Source organism: Corvus brachyrhynchos, unplaced genomic scaffold, assembly GCF_000691975.1.
Source record: "Corvus brachyrhynchos isolate BGI_N302 unplaced genomic scaffold, ASM69197v1 scaffold28, whole genome shotgun sequence".
NCBI classification, from domain to species: Eukaryota; Metazoa; Chordata; class Aves; order Passeriformes; family Corvidae; genus Corvus; species Corvus brachyrhynchos.
This window is the reverse complement of record NW_008246058.1, coordinates 7566145-7586450: the sequence shown is the minus strand read 5'-3', so window position 1 is coordinate 7586450 and position 20306 is coordinate 7566145. Positions and strand designations below refer to the sequence as shown.

The 20306-nt window shown below is 35.6% G+C and overlaps 1 long non-coding RNA gene across 1 annotated transcript in view; it reads left to right on the top strand.

Annotated features, from left to right (window-relative positions):
* The first annotated feature begins 2172 nt into the window (after nt 1-2172).
* LOC108449579 overlaps nt 2173-20306 on the top strand; it is a 23827-nt gene continuing 5693 nt past the window's right edge. The window contains exons 1-2 of the long non-coding RNA XR_001865795.1: nt 2173-2183; nt 6573-6578. This is a non-coding gene — a long non-coding RNA (uncharacterized LOC108449579). The remainder of the gene's footprint in view (nt 2184-6572; nt 6579-20306) is intronic.

Here is a 20306-nt window from a genome sequence, read left to right as displayed (position 1 = left end):
AGAAATCTCACCAGACAAATGACTCAAGGAATTTGGAGAGTGAACTGCTTTCCTAATTTTCGTTGTTCTCTTAAATTGCAGATGAAGTAAACTATGCTTATTTTTTAGCTATTTGTTAACTAAGCTGTTACAAGAACAAGATTTTTCTGTGCACTTTAAGTTCATTACTAAAATTGTGAAGAAGCTTTTATTATTACCACTTGATTCTACATAGCAAAAGTTGCACTTCAAAGCATGTCTTCTACCAGTACTTTTTTCCCACACTGAGAGTGCATTTATGGAAGTGCAGTTTACCAGAATATATGAAATACAGATTTGACTAGGAGACTAATTGTATTAGGATCTCAGCTGGATACTTTATAAAGCATTTTTATGGTTATGTTGAAGCTAAATACAGAGTGTCTAGTCAGGAACTGAGTGATTCCAAATTTATTCGGTAGTTTAAGGTTCCCAGTCATAAATGACTTACTGTCCTGTATAAGGTCAATTTACTCAATAGTGAGGATACTCATGGGAAAACTGTAACATAGTGGGGCTATTTATAATGTTGAGACAGTAATTTGTAAAAGTAATCTCTCCTTATATAGCAATAGCAAAGATACTGAGGATTCTACTGAATAAATGCTCTGAAAATTTAATAACAAGGACTAAAATAAAAGGTCAGTGACAATTTGCATAAGGCTGATTATCTAATTTTTCACAGAATTAAAAGATATACAAACAATCTAGTCAGTGGGTTTGCTGAATATTTCTGTCCATATAATTTAAAATAATTAACTAATGTGGTATTAAAAAAAGAAGTCCAAATCTTCTGACTATTATTCACCAGCTTTGGTTGAATTAAGCTTTTCCTCTCTAAAATGTTTCAGTGTTAGACTGCATTTCAAGTTGACCATGGTTTGTACCATTTAATGACAGTGAGTTCATCAAAAAGAGGAACCTAAGATCATTAATCAACTTAACCTGTTTCAGAGATTAGTCTCTTCTCACTTTTCCAATGACTTCCATAGGACTCTCTTATTTGAAAAACGGATACTATAATTTATCCACCAAGGTGATTAAAGCAAATTATGCTAATTTTTCTGCAGGGTCTTGGGAGAAAAATAGTTTTTAATGCCTGTTGGAACAATAGCCCATCGGAAATCCTAAACACAACTCTCATTCAGATCTGAGATTACCTGTATGGTCTGTGCTGCATTTATTTATTATTGCTACTTATTCAAAGATGGACATTAACAAAAGTTGACCAAAAGTTTGAATTCAAAATTTCTGTTTTGAAAAAGAAGGAATATCTGGAATCAAAGTGAGAAGCAGAGGGCTGGAAAAGTATTATATCTGCTAGCAGGAAGCCTTGGAAATCAAAACACAGGAAAGAGGACTGTGGTTAAGCTTTAAAAAGGTTGTAAGTAAGAGCTTCAATTGTTTCTAAGCAGTTAACAGATTATTAGGGGACCAATATGCCAGAGATACCACAGTTCTGTACTGGCTGGTAGAGAAGTGTTTAAGTGCAAGAAAAAAGATTAAAAATGCATTCAAATCTGTGTAGAGATTTTATGGAAGAAAAAGCAAGTTTCATATTAACAAAATTTTTACAATCTTATTTTTGTGTTAAAAATTCAATATAAAGTAACAGAAATAAAAGAAACTGGCTCTATGTATATTTATGGATACATATGTAAAGATATATGTATATACATATATGAATATGTATCATGACTAAATAGTCTTGCATTGTAGGTATTGCAAAAGAGAGCATAAGCAAAACTTTGTGGTCCCCAGAAATCATAAACCAAGTTAAACTGTCTGTGGGAATATTTGGGCCATGGTGGGTTTTTCAAAAGAGGTATTACCTGATGTCAAGGAACCTGTTTTGTAGTTCTTCCAGAAATATTTCTCAGTAACCCCATTTTTCTTCGTTAGAAGACTTAGCCATATTTTTTTTCCTTATTTCCATTCAAAGAAAATGATACAAGAATGGCCACTTGTTTTCCTTGACAGGATTATGCTCAGCAAAAATGCTTTACATTAAAATGCTGAGCCAACAAAATCCCAATTTTATTGCACTGACATCATAACAGCTCCCTAGCAGCTGTTATACTACTATCAATATATAGCATGGATGTAATTATGATACGGGTTGGTGGTGTTATTCAGCCTAAGAACTCCTTCAGAGCATATGCAGTGTAACTGTATGGCCTCACCTGGAATATTGTGAGCAGTTTAGTTCTTCACAATATAAGAAAGACATTAAGCTATAAGAGAGTGTCCAAAGGAGGGCCATGAGGATGGTGAAGGGTCTTGAGGGGAAGCTGCATGAGACTGAGGCCACTTGGTCCATTCAGGCTGGAGAAGAGGAGACTGAGGGGATATCTCATTGCAGTCGATAACTTTCTCACAAGGGGAAGAGGAGGGCCAGACCCTGAATCTCTTTTCTGTAGCAACCAGTGACAGGACTCAAGAGAATGGCCTGAAGTTGTGTCAGGGAAGGGTAAGTTGGATATTAGAAAAAGGCTCTTCATCCAGAGGGTGGTTGGGCACTGGAACAGGTTCTGGTACTGTGACCTGGGACATGGTCACAGTACCAGCCTGACAGAGCTGGAAAAGTGTTTGAGCAATGTTCTCAGTCACATGGTGTGACTCTTGAGGATGTGCTCTTAGTTAGCTGGGAGTTAGACTTGATGATCCTAGTGGGTTCCTTCCAACTCAGCATATTCTCTGGTTCTTTGATATATCTCTCCAGGACTTCTTTGTAATCAAGTCACAAAGTGAAAAATTTGTATTTAACATTAGTATTTGGTAGATGTTATTCACTGTATATTATCCTTTTTACTTTTATATATATTTTATACAGGTATTCCACTTAGTCATGTTAAAAGTCCATTTTGAAGTTCTCAAGTTTGATCTAGAGAAGAAGGCATCATTGAGGAAATAAAGGAAATAGGTGATTTCTTCCCTCTGTCCTCCATGATGTAAAATCCATGATTTTATGTTAGTTCTCAGGAAAAAAAAAAAAAAAGAAAGAAACATTTTCACAAGTTTCTATTGTTTATTTATTTCCCACAAATATTTGGGCTATCAACTTGCCAAAAATCAAAGCTCAAAATGCAATTTGTTTCAGGCTTTTATGTGCAGCTGTAGGAAAATATAAAAGTAGGGGTTTTTTTATAGTCATGCATTTGAGAGGGATGAGAAACTTGGAGGCTACTAGAAACAAGATGACCCATTCTCTGTTTTTTTAAATTTGGTTTGATATAGGTGTTTCTTATTTTTCAGAATAAGATCGTGAGTAGTTGAAAATAGCCCAAAGTAAAACTTTCCTCTAAGATTTTTATATGACAAAAGACTCAGTTATTTAAGACATTTCACTCCTGCACTCTCGTATGTCTCTCTCTCTTCCTACTTGGAATGGTGATGTCAGTGCCAGAAACAGAGCTAAAGTTAGCTAAATCTTGATTTCACTCACCTGTCTCACCCATGTGCTGCCTACAAAATGGATTTAGCTTAATAAATCTAACCAGAAGAAGATACTGATTAATAACAAATTGGCATAAATGTACTCATAACTTACTTAGAAATGTACTCATAACTTACTTAGATGGAAGTCATTATGTTCATCAAAATACAAAAGCACATCTTTAAACTATTTTCTCAATAGTACTTAAAATTATACTTTCTAATTCTAAGCTTCTATCCAGCAATATTTCAATTGTCAAGCTGTGGGTTGGGCTATATTCTGTCTCTTCTTGCACCTGACAAAATGTTCCTAACAATAATTAAATTACATTTGCCGTAGATGAAAATTAAGATGAAGCTTCCACCTTGCTTAATACAGACTATATCCACTTGTATAGACACAGTAGTCCTTGTCTTTTTTGGTAGCTCTTATAGTTGAAAAACAGATGTTAATCAAACCTTTCAAATATGTAAACATAAAGGCCCATTACGCATATCCAATTTACAATGGGCAACATGGTGTAGGCCTAAGTAAGCCCTAAGCACCATGAAGCTTGGAACTTCATGCCAAACTTGCATTACTTCATCACTTAATGGTGATTATGGGACCTGCAATGTGCTATGTCACTGCCATTGTCATGTCATTTTCTTGAGCTACGACTAAAGCTTGCTTTTATATGCTCTGTTGGATATTAGACTTTAGAAAATTTAGACAACTAGAAAACAAGTTTAATTCTCGTAGATCCTGTGTTGCTTTTTGCATCCAAACTGATTACCAGATATTTACTGAAAAGAGAGTAGATTATTTTTAGGTCCTTGTTAAAATTTTCTCATGCCATGTTCAGCTTTCCTGTTTCTTTCTAAAATAAACAAACAAAAAGCAAAAAGCATTATCAGTTGGCAATCAGAGGGGACTGAGAAAGCACTTATATCTAGTTTGAGTTTGCATCTTGTTGCCAAAGGACATAATTTAGAGAAAGGCAAGGAGATTTACCAAGTATAACTTAATGACTTTTGGAGCAGTGAGAGCTCAATATCATGCTGTGAGACCACATGAGCTGGTTCCCCAAGATTTTTCTTGTGTTCCTAGTCAATGGTAATGTGAAGATAAGGGAAGAGAATTTGTGTAATGTACCTTGGTGCTGCAGTCATTTGACACTAATGGCCTTGAAAGATAGACGATTGATAGTAAATTTAGTGACTGTTTATAGGCTGAGCCCAAAGGCTGAATGTGAAGTGCTAGCACCAAAACTGAGGGGAGAACACGATCTTATAGGACCTCAGAAAGTGTACCAGCCTTTGGTTCAATCACAAAGTCTTTCCCTGAAAATCAATTTCTTATACAGATTTATGAGAGTGTATTTCCCTAACTGCAAGGTAGATGGAACTTTTGTACTGGGCTGTCACACTTAAACTGAAGAAAGAAAACCAAGGGTTTTTTTCTTTGGATGGGGTTTTTTAACAACTTCAAGACATTAACTGACATACTGACTCCAGGGAGTTCATTGTACAACTCTTAATGGCTTCATCAGGATCATATGTGATTTGTTGTATGAACTGACAGCCAAGGTATCCACATGCTGAACTAAAAGATAGGAAAAGTCTAAGGTGAAATGTTCTGAAAGCATGAGAAGGGATTTGTGAGAGAAGAGCTGAGGAGGAAGGGGAAAAGCTAACAGAATGACTATCTATTCTACTCATAAAGGCCAGTCTGTGCCTTAGAAATCTAGGTATGTATGTACTGGAAGGCAAAACCATGTTTGCTTAAACATAATCTTTTCCATTTAGCCACTACAAGTTTTGTGGAACAATGTGGTCCCAAATGGCAAGTAAGATAACAAAAAAAACCCCAAAGAAGCCAAAATACTGAACAAGAAAAATAAACAAGCCCAAATTCAGGACCAAGAATGAGACTCACCTAAACATGTTTTCCTAAGTCTCCACACCACTTCAGCTTGCTTGGAACTGTGTCTGTACGTACACCAGGAATAAGAGAGAAGACATGCCTTTAGTTGTATTTATCTAACATGAAGGTACACTGAGGCTTCATATCTGTAAAATATAATTATTTTGGAAACTCATAGTGCTGTAATTCTCATAAATGCTTCTGTGGTAATGTGTGCCATTACAAATGCTGAAAAGAAAGTTGCTATATATGTCTGCTATCACAACTGTTCTGTTGCAATTGCATTTGAAATAGGATGTGCTTCAGCAATTCTAAAAATTAGACAGGTAATACAGTCTGATATACACAAAGGAATTCGCTTTTTCTTCTTAACAGATTTTGTGGTATAAGCTTCACTTAGGAACCTAATTTTATTACTTAAAAATAATTGTTTTGTCTTTCTTTATATGCTTCTGATTTTCAGAAGACACTTCTGATGCTCAAAAAGTAAGCTTTTTTTGTCCTCATGGGACATACAAATAAGCACACTCTGTCTGAGAGTTTTATGATCCTGATGCTTTGAGCATATTTCGTGTGATAGACAAGTTATGGTAAAGTGACAGCAGGGTGTCCGCATGACCTTACTGTTTTATACAGGCTGACAGTGAGAGCTACCACGAGACAGCCTTGGATATGAATTGGAAATAGTTGCAGTGAATTACTTAAAGCATTAGACTGTACATGCAGCATGGTACTAAATAAGAGAAGTGAATGTTTCTTCACATAGGCATTTGGCATTTTGCAACAAATTAATCATTAAATTTTAGATAACTGGAAGGTAGTTTACCTTCTTACATTTGTATTCCTAGGACTTGAACTTCTCCAGTATCCCTAATGAGCTGTACCAAACAAAAGTGAGGCTGACCTTGACAGGATCACAGGAGATGTGTTTAAATGGGAAGTCTGTACCCTGATTTGTTTAAGGAACATGTGACTGATAGCAAAAATATACTGAAGAAAAGGCAGAAGTGAGGGAAAAAGAAAAGAAGTCTGACTGTATTTGGTAGATATTTTTGGCTGCAAACTGAGACAATGTCATAATATGTGTTGTTGCCCAAAGGACGTTGATAGTAAATGTATGTCATAAGGTTAGTCTGTCCCCTGTGGACATACAAATAGACTCATGATCAAAGAAGAATGTGTGCCTATTTTATATCACTTAGAGCAGAGTGAGATTTCAGTAACTTTTTGAATAGCAGTTTTAGAGTCATGAAGTTTTGTCAAGATGTGTATGTACATCAAGATGTGATACAGGAAAAGAGTAACTCAGGTATCTTGAACTATTGAATGGGTATCGCCACACATTGCGGAGATTTCTGTAGTCCTCTGAATGGTCCACCAGGACCGTGAGGTCCTTTTCTGCAAAGCTACTTTCCAGCTGGGTGGTCCCCAGCATACCCTGGTGCAGGAATTTTTACCTCACCTTATTGAACTTAATGAGGTTGCTGTCGATCCAGCTCTCCAGCTTGTTGAAGTCCCTCTGGATTGCAGCATGACGCTCTGGTGTGTCAGTCTTGCGTCATGAGCAAACTTGTTGAGATTACACTCTTCCACATTATCCAGGTCAGTAAAGATGATAATAAAGAGGATCACACCCAGTATTGACTGTCAGTTTGCACTGGTGACACCTCCAATTAGATTTTGTGCTGTAGATCACCCCACTCTGGGCTCAGTTCATTCAGCCAATTTTCAATCCCCCTCACTGACTGCCCACCCAGACCTTACCTCATCAGGTTCTCTGAGGATTTTATGGGAGACAGTGCTGAAAACTGTACCAGAGTCAAGGTAGACAATATTGACTGCTGTCTGCTCATCTAGCAAGCCAGTCATTTCACTGTAGAAGTATCAGGTTGTTCTCCACACTAAAGTGACTGAACTTATTAACAGTGGGGGAGAAAAGGTACATAATGCAAAGTGCAATGCTATTATAAGAAACACATTTAAACTAAACATTGGAAGAAGTTTTTGTGTTAACAGAAACTCCACTGAAGCTGCCCATTACATATACAGAAAAAAAATCCTATTTTCTATTTTCTGTATTTTCCCTTTATTTTTCTTTTTTTTTAATAATATAACTTGAAACTGTGATTGCAGTCAGGGAGTAGAATTCCCAGCTCTATCTCAAAAAATAGTCAGGTACTGCATTTCCACATTTATAATCTGCAGATTAAATTTTGTTAGGCATGAAACCATGGCTAGAGTTCATAGTGATTGGTGCCAACTTCCTGAATATTCAGTTAGTGATGGAAAATATGCAGCCTCCTCCACACTCCTCTCCGTTGCCTTGCTGTCCCTTATACCCCACAACCTTCTGTTCCTTCTATTTCAATAGCTCCTCTCACTATAATTCTGCTTCCACTTCTTATTTGGGTTATCTATGGCTTTATTTTTAAATAAACATCCAGTACAAGGAGCAAAGGTGCAGTGAAGCATAAATCTGTTGCAGAACACGTGACTCAAGGCCACTGAAAGATGCAACATTTTTCATTTTGTTTCACTTGTTCTCTCCTCTTTCAAGGTGATGTGGTTTATCTAAGGACTATACAAATAAAGCATTTAAAGGGGGCTTTTTTTGTTTATACATCATTATTAAAAATTATTTTAGAAAATTGTTCTTCCCTTACTGTAGAGTGCCATTTATTGAATTACAATCTAATAAAAAATAGCTTCTTCTGTTTATAAGAATGTAAATTGGTACCGTGGGTAGGAAAAAGCATCTTGACTGCTTTTTTAAGTTATTGAGCAATGATTTTTTTTAATGCTATCCCAGAACTGTCTACAGAGCTCTTTATTATTGTGTTGAAAAGCTGAGGTTAAAAGCAGAGTCTTCATGTCAGTGAATCGAGCCATGATTTTACAAAAAAAATTAGTCATAAATTATATATGTTCAGTTTGTAGCATAGGAATTTAAAGAGAAAAGAGAGGGAGATATGAAAAAAACACAGTAAAGGTAAACAATTTTACTTTGCCAGTGGAGAATCATAAAGGTCAAGTGATCTGGCACTGCCTGCCTCTGCCCCTATGTGGTTGTACACCAGCATTTACAAAATGGAGTGAAATGAACTCTGAGGGAAAAATATTTTTAAAAATCATTGAATTTATTAGTGGAGTAAATGACATTCTACTTCAGGAGGAATTGTATTTTTCTACTAAAACTAGAGGCATGACAAATAATAAGCAAGGTATACACATCTGGCTGGGGATCAACCTTGACATACAAAGAATATCATTCAACAACTTTCTTGAAATAAATCTTATGCCTGCTGATGTTGTAGTACCTTTTGTGTCCACTACCTTGTGTGATATAAGGATTATATCAGGGTGCAGCAAAGGGTAAATTTATCAAGGATTGCATGATCCAAAAGCCACTGAAAACAATAAGATAGCTTCTTTTCACTTCAGCCAGCCTTGGATCAGGTCTATGTTGGTTATTGCTTCAGGCTGTGGATACCGGCTGGGCTTCAGAATTGTGTGACTCGCATGTGCTGTCAGGCCATGTTTTACTGAACTGGGACACCAGCTAAAAGGAGATATCTCTTTATGCCAATTACATACATTAGATGGTTCTAGGGTTCTTTGCAGACAATACGTGCTTAAGTTCTTACTATGCTGCACTGAGGAGCAGTGCAAGCTGGTAGGATTAGCATTTTCAAATTTTCTTTACACTTAAAAAGGAGATAAACTGTCAAGCATGAAGAATGTAAGTACTTCTGTCTAACAGCAGCATATTTCTGTTTGCAAAATGGAAGATTTTTTTCTAATTGAGAATTCAGTGTGAATTTGCCTTTTAAACTATGTTCATAAATGCAAAGTTACTGAAAATAGTTCCCCACAAATGTATACTTAGGCTGAGTAATTATAATTTATATTTTATTTCTATAGTTTTACTTCTCAGAGAAGGTTTTTTTTCAACAGAATCTAAAAACAATCTGCTCAGTGGTAACATGTAATTTTACAGTACTTTTTAAGTTGAGCACTCTGTGCTTTATTGTCTCTCTTTAATTATGCCATAGTCAACAGCACTGCACATGGTCTTTACTGTATAATTTTCTGATCATTCCCAGAAAATATTGGAGGTGTTTGGGCTGCAACCATAGGCCAAGATTTCCAAACCTGGACGTCTGCAGTTAAAGCTTCAAATCCTTATTAAGACTCATAGATAAATATGACCTAATTTTCAGTCCTTTAGGTCTTTTCAGTTGATTCATGGCCACTGAAAGTCTTTGAAAAGTCGGTGAAATTTATGTAGAAGTAACAATATGGATTTAGAAATTTAATTTCAGATGCTTAGCTGTGGCCTAAAGAAGTGTGTTGTGGTTTCCAATATTAACATGACAATCATAACTGTCTTTTGATGGCGGGTTTACTTCTGCTAAAATCAGTGGGACTTGTGCCAGTGCCCAGCTGGGGAAGGATTTGGCATGTTATAAGGAAAATGTTTAAGTGTAAAAAATAAGGACTTGAAAACTATGGTCCAATTGTGGTGTTCCAAGAAAGCAGACAGATAATTTGAGGGATTTATGTGTTCATAATAAGAGAATAGATATTCTATTAAACTTTTGTGTGATCCATTCTTTGGCAGGATGTTGATGTTTATGAATGAGTCTTCATTGTAATCCCATGTGTTAATATACACCCTTTTACAATTCAATCTGGCAGCTACTCCAAATTCATAAATTGTCCTGCTAGATGCTTCCAAGGTCACAGTCCTTCAAAGCACTGTTTGTCAAATTGCTCTGACACACCTCCTGCTGGCAAGCCTACTCTCAGGGTGTTAATATTCCATTACAGAGCCACATGAACTTGCAAATGGATTGCAGGCCACAATAGAAATGTCAAAAAGCTCAGGTAGATGAAGGTAACTGGTGATGATGATGGCAGGGAATCTGTTATTAGAGGCAGAAAGTGTCTTCAGAAGAAGCAGACATTGCACAGAAATTTCCAAAGTCACTCACAGAATGTTTAAGCAGCAATTACATTTTGTGGCACAATATGTAAACCATAGATTTTTGTAATATGATGATGAAAGGTCATGTCAAAACCATGAGATTTAGAAGTGCCTGTTAGCGCTAACATGCCTACAGAATTGTACCTAGAGAGAAAATTCTTAAAATGAGATAAAGGAATGTGCTAAAAAGAAAACCTTTGGTTTAAGAGTAACTAATGTTGTCAGAAAAATAGCCCAGTATATCAGGCTTGATTTTATTTTCATAACTACCTTAACACAGAAACACTTAAGTACGTTTAAGTTAAAGAACCAGGGAGATCCAAGTCAAATCAGAATCATATCCTAGCTTTTTATCATTCATATACAAAGGAATTCTGAAATTGTAACTGGAATTGAGAAAGCTGTTGCATATAGAAGCAAACACACATTTTGAACTTAAAAGTTAGCAAGTACTTATTTAATATGGGAATTCAAATGAGTTTGGAAATATTCTGTCTGCATCTGTTTTATGCATTTTAAAATGCATGCTAGTAAACTAAATGTGGTCACACAGTTTCTTATTGCTCTAAGACCCTCAAAAGAGATGGTTTTCAAAATTTGAAATGCATGCTTGTTTTCAACAAGACCTAAAATGAGGCAAGTGAGATCAAAGCAGTAAAGTGAATATTTATGCAGAAAAACATATGTTTAAAAAGTGAATCATCAGCTAAGCCAGATACAATTGCTTGTGGGTATATTTCATAGTAAAGGCATAATCAATATGACAACCCAAGTTAGACCCTGTACTAACAATAACTTCAGAAGTGTCTTTGAACTTTCTTTCTTAGACTATAAAGCACATCATTTGACTTAGACTGCTCTTTATTACATCTATACAAACAATACAAGAGTTTTAAATCTCATCAGCAGATTTATAATTTTAGTAAAACAAATAAAATTGCAAAAAAATTTTTCTGTCTTTTGCTATTTTTTTTAAATAAGCTCAAAGTATAACTATGTTTCTTCAAAGATAAACTCCCTGACAATGCACTTCTCATTTCTTTAATTTATGTTCCCTAAGTTTTTCTCTCTGTCTTGTCTTGCACTCTCTCTTTTCTACACCTCACCCCTCAAACTTGACACTACAGTTTCTTAGACTTGAATGCACACCTGCTAAACTTCTAGGTAAAGAAAGTAACTTTGTATGAGAAAATGTCAGGAAAGTCAGAATCTGAAATTTATTAACCAAGATATGGCAAATGTAAATGTCAGCTTGTGTAACTCTGGGTACCTGAGGTTGCAATAGATTTTTCAGCTGTCTGGGCAATGAAAAGTGAACTTTTATTTCAATGACAATGAAATAGCACTATACCTGATATGAGAAAGTGCTCTAGCTAGAGGGCATATTTCAAGCAAATTAGTTTCTACTTGCCTGTGTGTCAAAGTTTTCACATTAAAAGTGAAGTTACTATATGCAAAACACAAAAATGCATATTTTCATTGGTTATCATTCATGCTCACTTATTTGAACAATTACAGATGAAGAGCTATGTGTTATCATGTGATCATATTAAATATAGTCTTCAATCTTATCTGTAAACTCTTAAAAACTGCTGACAAAAACTTCAGAACAACTCAGACTCAGGAGAACTTAATGGACATCAGTAGAGAGGAAAGAAACAATTGAAGAGTAACTTATCTCTCCAACCAGCACAGAGAGAAACACAGGAATTAAAAGTGAACTCTCACTGTTGTAGTTTAAAAACATCCTACTGCTTTAGCACAAGAGAAACAAAAAAAAGACAAACCACAAACCTCAAAAATCCTCTACAAATAATCAACCCAAAAGCAGTCTTAAAGCACAATGTACTGTCTATCTGTACTCTACTTGCTGGCTTAAGTTCATTGCTTGGAGTACTATCTTAATGTACAGAGAAAAAAGGTTCCTTTAGAGCAAAACATCCCTTTTGTGTGGTCATTTCAGTGAATGTCAGAACAGGTTTTGATTACAGAAATATCAGTTTTTCCTCTCATCAAATGTAAAATCATGCTATGATAGAACAATATAAACACAGATGCCTGCTTAGAGTTGAATTTTGAATCAATGGAATTACTGTAGTCAAATAAAAAAAAGTCCAACTGAAAAACAATGACAACAATAAATGTGGTAACTATTTTTCTGTCTCACCTCATATATTACATTTGATAAACAATAGAGCTGAGAACTGTTCATATCCTCAGCCACCCCCTCCTTTGTCTCTCATGCACAAGTACATGCACATCATTTACTATTTTGCAAACGCATAGTAGAACTTTCCTTAGAAATGTTTTTTCTTTCACACCTATATTTACTAAGTGAAAGAAGAATGATCATGAAAAAATATTCAAAATACGATATGTCTCATATAAATTAAAAATATATCAGCCTGTGTGTGCTGCTTTCCTAGTTACTGCCTTTTGATTACTGCTTTGGATTTCATCCTCACGGTAATGGCAATGATATGGCATTAGTTACTAGTCTTTTACTTCTTGGCCATTTATTCACTTTTTATTGTTACTGCCATAATTCTATTTCAACAAAGAGGAATAGTGAAACTAGGAGTGCAGTACTCACTGAAAGGTAAAATAGGTCTTGCAAACATCTTTTCTCTTAGCAGAGCTGTGCACTGCAGTTGTAACAATACAAAGGAAACCATCACTTATATTAGAGAGCTCCCACCTCTGTGTGCTGAGGCGTATGCAGAGATGCACAGTGAAAACAACTCCTAAATGAACCTTACAGTAAATGTGGTGGTATTTTTCAGGAGTTCAGTTCCTCTGTCAAGAGAATAAATATAGCTTTCAACCCCCATTTACATACTGCTCAATGGAGGAGCTTTTCTGTTGGATAATAATTACATCTGTGTTCTTGATACTAGATCACAGAGAATAGCTGTAGCTCCTCAGAAATATCTTAAGGTAAACAGATAGATCTTAAGGTAACTGAAGTTATATGTGCTTCTGAATGATCAGTAATGTATTCAGAAATAATTTATTTGTTACAAGACAAATCCTATATCAGGTCATTTAAAATTTGTTTGTAAGAAAATTTGTATCTGTGACCTACATATAGATATCTCTTTAAAATAAGGTGGATGACGGCAAGTACAAACAAACATGCACTTTATGACAAAGAGTAAATACAGTAAACATTTCATTTTCAATAGGCATTCAATAAAAAATTCTCAAAATTAGTTGCTATTCCCATTTTGTGTCTTTGTAAGCCAAATAATTATTACTGTAAGAAATAAGAACCTATAAGAAAATAATTCTTGGAGTGCTTATTGTAAAGATAAAAGTCTATAGTGATAAAATGCTATAGAATTTTCTGGTTAATAACAGTGAAAACACTACTCATGTATTCCCATTTCAATTGGCCAAGCCTGACACCGTAAGTTAGTAGATTTTTTTGATTATTATTATTTATTTTTTTAAATGGAGACATTTTACTTGAGTGTGAAAACTCTGCCACATTTGTACTTCTCATTTGACCCCTCTATTATGTTCTGCATGACTTGGAAAAAAAAGGGCAGGGATGTGAAACAGTAAGTCCAAAGCCAGTTAATAGCTTGTGATTCATTCCACTTTAATTCTTTGACTGGCATCATAGTTGAGACTAAATGGTATCACTGTACGTATCCAGTTAGGTACATGATTAAGAATTAGACTCAGAATGGAGCTAGACTGAAGGCAAGTTAGCAACTGAGATGTCTAAAATGAGCATTGAAACCCAAATCTACTCTCATCAATGACTATATTGGAAGTAACTGTCAGAAGTAGGGACAACTCTTTATTCCCTTTCTTGTAGCTTTCCCCCTGTACAATAAAGAATCTAAATATTTTTAGATAATTCACATTTTCTTCTCTAGACCAGAGGGTATTTGATTTTTCAACTTAGTGTCCTCTGCACTTACATAGAAGGAAAAGATTCTGGGCTCCTGCCCTTACTTAGGAATTTCTTCTGTGATGTACATCCATTTGATGAGAATACACAAACAGGGCTCTATCAGGGATCACAATTTCCAGAGTTGAATATCCCAGGATTTACACTTCTGACAATGTAAAGGGCTTGATCAATTTTACATAATTTGTTTTATTTGATGCAATTTTATCAGGAGTTGGGCGCCTCACACATTTAAAATATACTTGGTAAGTAGATCAGTCTTCCAGAAAATAGAATTAATGTCCAGTGGTTTTCATAGAATTTATTAAACTGAGAATTATGCTGATCTTCAATGCCTGATTCGAAAACTTGTTTTAAACCTGAGACAATTATTTAAAAGGAGGATTATAACACCAGCACCATATTGCTAAAGTAGGCTATCATTCCATGTGGAGTCTGTCACGGTACTGAAACGCCGAGGAGAAGCTCAGCCCCCACAGTGGAGTTAAACAAAAGCGTACCTCATCTTTTCACCTTTAGTAGGCTAAGGTGCAGGTTGCCAAGCTTTTAAGATAGCAAGTTTAAATATAGGCAACTCAATTCCACCTACATTCTATTTTTGGTATTAAAGTCCTCTGTAGGATTGAGCTCTAGGTTTCTGGTGGAACAGATTACATTCATTGCAAACCTTTTAATCTTAATTAGGGTTCATGCCTGAAGAAATAGAGTATCTGCCTATATTCAGATTAAAGCTAAAAAAAAATTCCAACATGGGGGGAAAAAAAAAAGGAGAAAAAAGAAGAAGAGAAACAATCTGAACCTTTCAGTCAGAGGAAAAACTGGAGGCTGATTTAAGATGTTAAAGAGAGTGAGGGCAACAAGCCAAAAACAAACCTGTCAAATCAATTTTGTGACTGGTCTTTTCTGAGAAATTGTTGTTTTCAGATGCACTTTATTTTTGAGCATTCTGACAATAAAATTACATGAGGAAGTGCTTCCTTCCCAAGACCTATTTGTCAAATTATTATTGTCAACAGAGCCATCTCACATCCATCAGATTATTGTCTACTTATTTAAATTTGGTAAGCAGTTAATAAACACGAAGTTTGCATAAAATTGTATAAAATGATTGGAAATAGCTATTAATACTGCTTATATAAGTAAGCTATTTTTAGGCATCATCTGTGGCACTATTTTGTTTAATCATAAATAGAAAACTCTAAAAAATAATTATAATATTACTTTTGATGAATTTTTGGAGAGAAATAGTAAAGAGAGTGATAGCAGAGAAAATATATTTCTGAAATATATTTAAATTTCAGCACAATCATATTCAAAATTTGAATGTAAAAAAATTAAAGATTAAAAGACTATCACAAAATACTTGGGGTTTATGAAACTTGATTGCAGAACAAAATATCTTTTTCATTCCTAGGATAAACCCTCTTTTTTTTTTTTTGTTCAAATGCATAGTCAACAACAAAATGCTCAATTCTATATATAAATTAAAATTTAAATTATATTTCTAAATTTTAATTATTTTTATTCTCCATGTTCCAATTAGATAATTTCACTTAAATAGGCCCATTGCATTTTGTGATGCACTTTTAATATACAACCTTACTGTCTTGCCTTTTGTCCCAGTCACAAAATGAAAAATGAACTAGAAAATAATAACTTCAAAGAGGAGAAGAAAGAAAAGGTTCAGTTAGATCAGACATACGTTTACCTCTGATAAGTAGTAAGGTGTAGAAGTTAGGTGTGCTCCAAAAATAGCTTGAAATACTGAAATCATGCTGCCATTTAGCACACAGATTAAAAACAAAGCCAAATGTAGTCCTCTAATAACTTGGGATTGGGCAGTTTTCTGGTTACTGACTCAAAAATTTGTTTCTGCACTTTCTATGGATATAGGAAAAAATTAAAGGTTCCAAATCTCCGCAGTTTCAGTCTTAAACTAGTTAACCCTAACTAATTTGAGAGCTGAAATTTCTGTAATATATTAAGTATACATAGTCAGGATATGTTAAGGAAACCTTGAGGAGTGGAACCAGAGACCTGGGCACAGAAGAAGGCAAGTGAGAAAACATATGCTCCTGAATGTGAAATGAGGTAACATAGCTGTCACTTAATACATTTTCAGGACTTTTTCTAAAGCAAAATGGGAATTAGTTTCCTGCCTTGTACTGTGTGCATACCCGCTGTATATGTGAATAGACACATAGTTTGAACACTACTGACAACCTTTGACATGATGCAGAAGACCACTAACTAAAAATCTCAAGTTCATTCCAAAGAATATTCCAGAATATCCATAAGGAACTGGCATGAAACTTTCCAGAAAAATCATAAGTGTTTGAATTCACAAAACTGGTTTATAGCCCATCAGTTTTAACTCCAGTGCTGAAGCAAACACAGTGACTTTGGAAGCCAATTTCTGAAAGCAGTGACTTTTGAGATTGAAAATAAAAACGAAAAAAATTCAAAATTCACAGACTTAATTGTCTCTCAGTCTAATCATGTCCAATACAATTCACACATGATTTCCTTTAATCAACGTCTATGTTATACAATGTATGAGAAGGCTTCCTTGCTCCACTTCCTGGCCTACATTCTAAAGGGCAGTATAAGTTTAGTCTTACAGATCTTAGGAGATCTAAAGCAGATTTAGAGGTGTTGGCCCCATAATTAATTTGCTCTGAGCAGATCTAGCTTGTCTGAGAGCTCTGCAGCTTTCCTGAAAATCCTTTCTCAGGGCGAAGTTTATAGTGACTTCCAGCACAGCAATCACAGCAATCCAAAAATTACATTTGTGTAAGGTGGGCAATGATTCAGGTGGCCAGGTGTGTACTGATATGCTGCAGTGGCACTTTTTAGTGTTCTAGTGACTGCATTATCATCATTTGGCTGCCTAAGCTGCAAAGAATGTTTTTTTTTTTTTTTTGCATGTCATACCATTACTTTTCCCCCCATTTTCTACTACTATATGAATATAGCAACAAAAAAAATAATTTAATTTGATTATTTAAAAAAGAAAAATTAAGAAATTAAAACATAAATCTGGAAACTTTCCAAATAATAATGTATGGCTGGGATATCTTAGAATGGAACTTTCTGAGCCCTCTGTAAGTTTCAAGTGAAAAAAGGCCATAACTAAATGGAGTTTAATTTCTCCATTATGGATTAAACCCAAGTCATAAAATGTCACCAAGGAATACAAATACGCTTACTCACAGCATTTGTTACTGGCAGTACTGAAGTAATTTTATCATGTTTCCCACTTAGGAAAACAGTTGACACTCAGCTTGGGTGAGTAAATTGGTGTATTCCTGGCTTTACGTCAAGTGATCTTTCTATTATATGACAGCTGATTCATCACAGATGAATCTCAGACATATACCTAAAACACATCTCAAATTTAAATTATTGTTATATTTGCCATTTTTTCCCCAGATTTTGAATAAGTTTCCAGTTTTTATTTGAAATATGAGGGTGTTCATGATATTATATTACTTGTAGCATTCTATAATAGAGGAACTTTCAATTTATTTTTTTTCACCATTATTAGAGGCAACTGAAACTGCCTCTTCCTGCTTCCATTTGTGCTTTTCCCAGTTTTCGTATTGCATTGTTACCAACTCTTTGATGAGTTGCTCAGCTGTAGCTTTTGTGTAAATGTATGAGCTGGAGATAATTGCCATTTTTTATATCGTTTTGTTGTTATAATGTCTCCATCTTGCAGAAGTTTGCACACATTGCCTTTTAGACACAGAACTGTTTTATCCAAGCTAGAAGACAGACAACCTTACCTACATAAGGATGCTTTAATATTCTGACCAAAGGAGATATCTTGAGATAGACTCTGGTTTCCAAGATTCTTCTTAGGTACATATCAGTCCAGCTTCTTTTTAAATAACATAATGGAGGGTGGGGGGATGAGGGTATTTCTACAGAATATGGACTTTTGCTGTTTTTTTTCTTACATTGCCTTTGTCATTGTGCTATTTCAGAAAGAAGTAGCCAAATGTTGGAGCTTGTGGTGCCAAAGATGGTAAACTCTCAGAGAAGATTAAACCTTTTGATATCAATTATCCAAGCTTTACCAGAGAACAAGATAAGTCTTATGAAAAGGAAAAATGGGCTTTTTAAGTTCCTTTGGACGCGTGGAAACAAATGAGAAAACTCAAAGTAAAACTCCTCAGGCACTACTGAATCCCTGCTGATAGCAAGTAAAGTATATCAAAAGCTAATGCAATCCTCTTTCACTACTCCTCTGGGAAGAAATGGAGTTTTCAAAAGCTTAGTTTGAGTCAAAAGTCCAGTTCAATGGTTCATGACCTTTTTAACAAATCTGGACTGAGTTTTGGTTTTATATTGGTAGAGTTAAATACTTCATTTTTTGAGTGTGTAGTTTAATCCTCATGACCTGCATATTTTGATCATTTTGCAACCTACTTTCATTTTGGTTTCTACTCCTGTGGAGTATTTAAAGTCCTTTTTGTAAGAAATTTTCTACATAACGCTTTCTACTTTTTATGTTTCTACTTATTGAACCTGTTACACAGTTCAAAGCTGAGATATTCCAGAAAATGTTTGTTCAATGTTTGTATAGACAACTACCCAGCAGCAAAGACAAAATATCCCAAAACTTAGTATTCAGTGGAGCTCAGACTTACTGCATTCAGCATTTGCCACTGAAAAATATTCAGCTCAGAATCCTGTGTATTCGAGACTTCAAATCTTAAATAACCCCTTTTAATTTTTTAAATTTTATTTATACTCTTTGGTATAAATCTGCAACAAGCTGTGGATAGCTATTTGTACAAATGAAGTGTATTTTGTGCTGCTGAGTAATCAGCTCTATTTTGTCCATGCAGATTTTAACACCTTTTTATCTCACTCTCTAAAGGTGACTCTTTTAGAAAGTGACAAGTTTTGCAGCCCAACAGAGGCATGGCTGTTGCAAATTGATAACCCTATGTCCAGTCAGCAGTGAGGCTGAGACTGTATTTTAAATATGTATACTCTCCCTCTGTATGTTTATATTTGCGTGGTTCAGTACATATAGATCAATACAGATATGAACCACACCATACTAACTCAAATACAACAAGCAGAAGTGGCCTGATCCTGTTCCCCTCCTGGTTGATCAAGGAAATTATACACATATATAAATGGTGGTGGTCTCTGGATCCTAGTCTAGTGTACAGCCAGCACATCAACATATGAACCCCTAGTGTTCACAGCCCCATTCCAGTTGCTGATACCCACACATAAAAACAAAACCCTGGTCACATGGATGCAGAGACACATGACCCCTTAATTTCCTCCAGTAACAAACCTTAAACAGTCTATCAAGTAGCTGGCCCATGGGTCCCCTCATTTCCCACTTTGCCTCATGCCCAAACATGCTCCCTGCTTGAATGGAACTCACAGGTAGGTGGTTTGGATCTGTGGCCTTGCTCATAGCCCTCCCTGAGATCCCCTAATCTCAATAGCTAGACAGGACCAGCTGTCTCTCCAGTAGTCAGTCTCAACACCTCTGTACTCTCCTGTATTTGAGTAAATTTATGGCACTTCTAATACCTGATTCCCATCATTTTTATTCCACTCATTATCTAGTCCACCCTGAAGTTCTCTAGGAAATTGCAGGCACCTACATGCACACCCGTGTACAGTTTGCACATGTTCCTGTCTCTTCTGCTTCTGGCACCACAGACACAAACACCCTCTGGTCTCTCCAGCTGCTGCACTGAGACATCCACATGTGCACATGCATTCCCAATAGAGTCCTCACTCAGGAAAGCAGATAGAAAGGCAGTCTTTTTGGAATAGAGAATTGACTCATTGACTAGGAACAGGCGACGGCTAGACAAGCATAGATTCTCTTCTTACCCAATACCAGCCCATTTTATCTCCTTATCCCTCTATTTTCCTGCTTTTCTAACCACTTTGATCTCTCCCTTGCCCCACCTTTGGCTCCTGCCCAGAACATTCCATTATCTTGTGCAGTTCCACAGCACTCTTTCTTGGCCCAGTGAGTGCCATCTTCCGCTCAG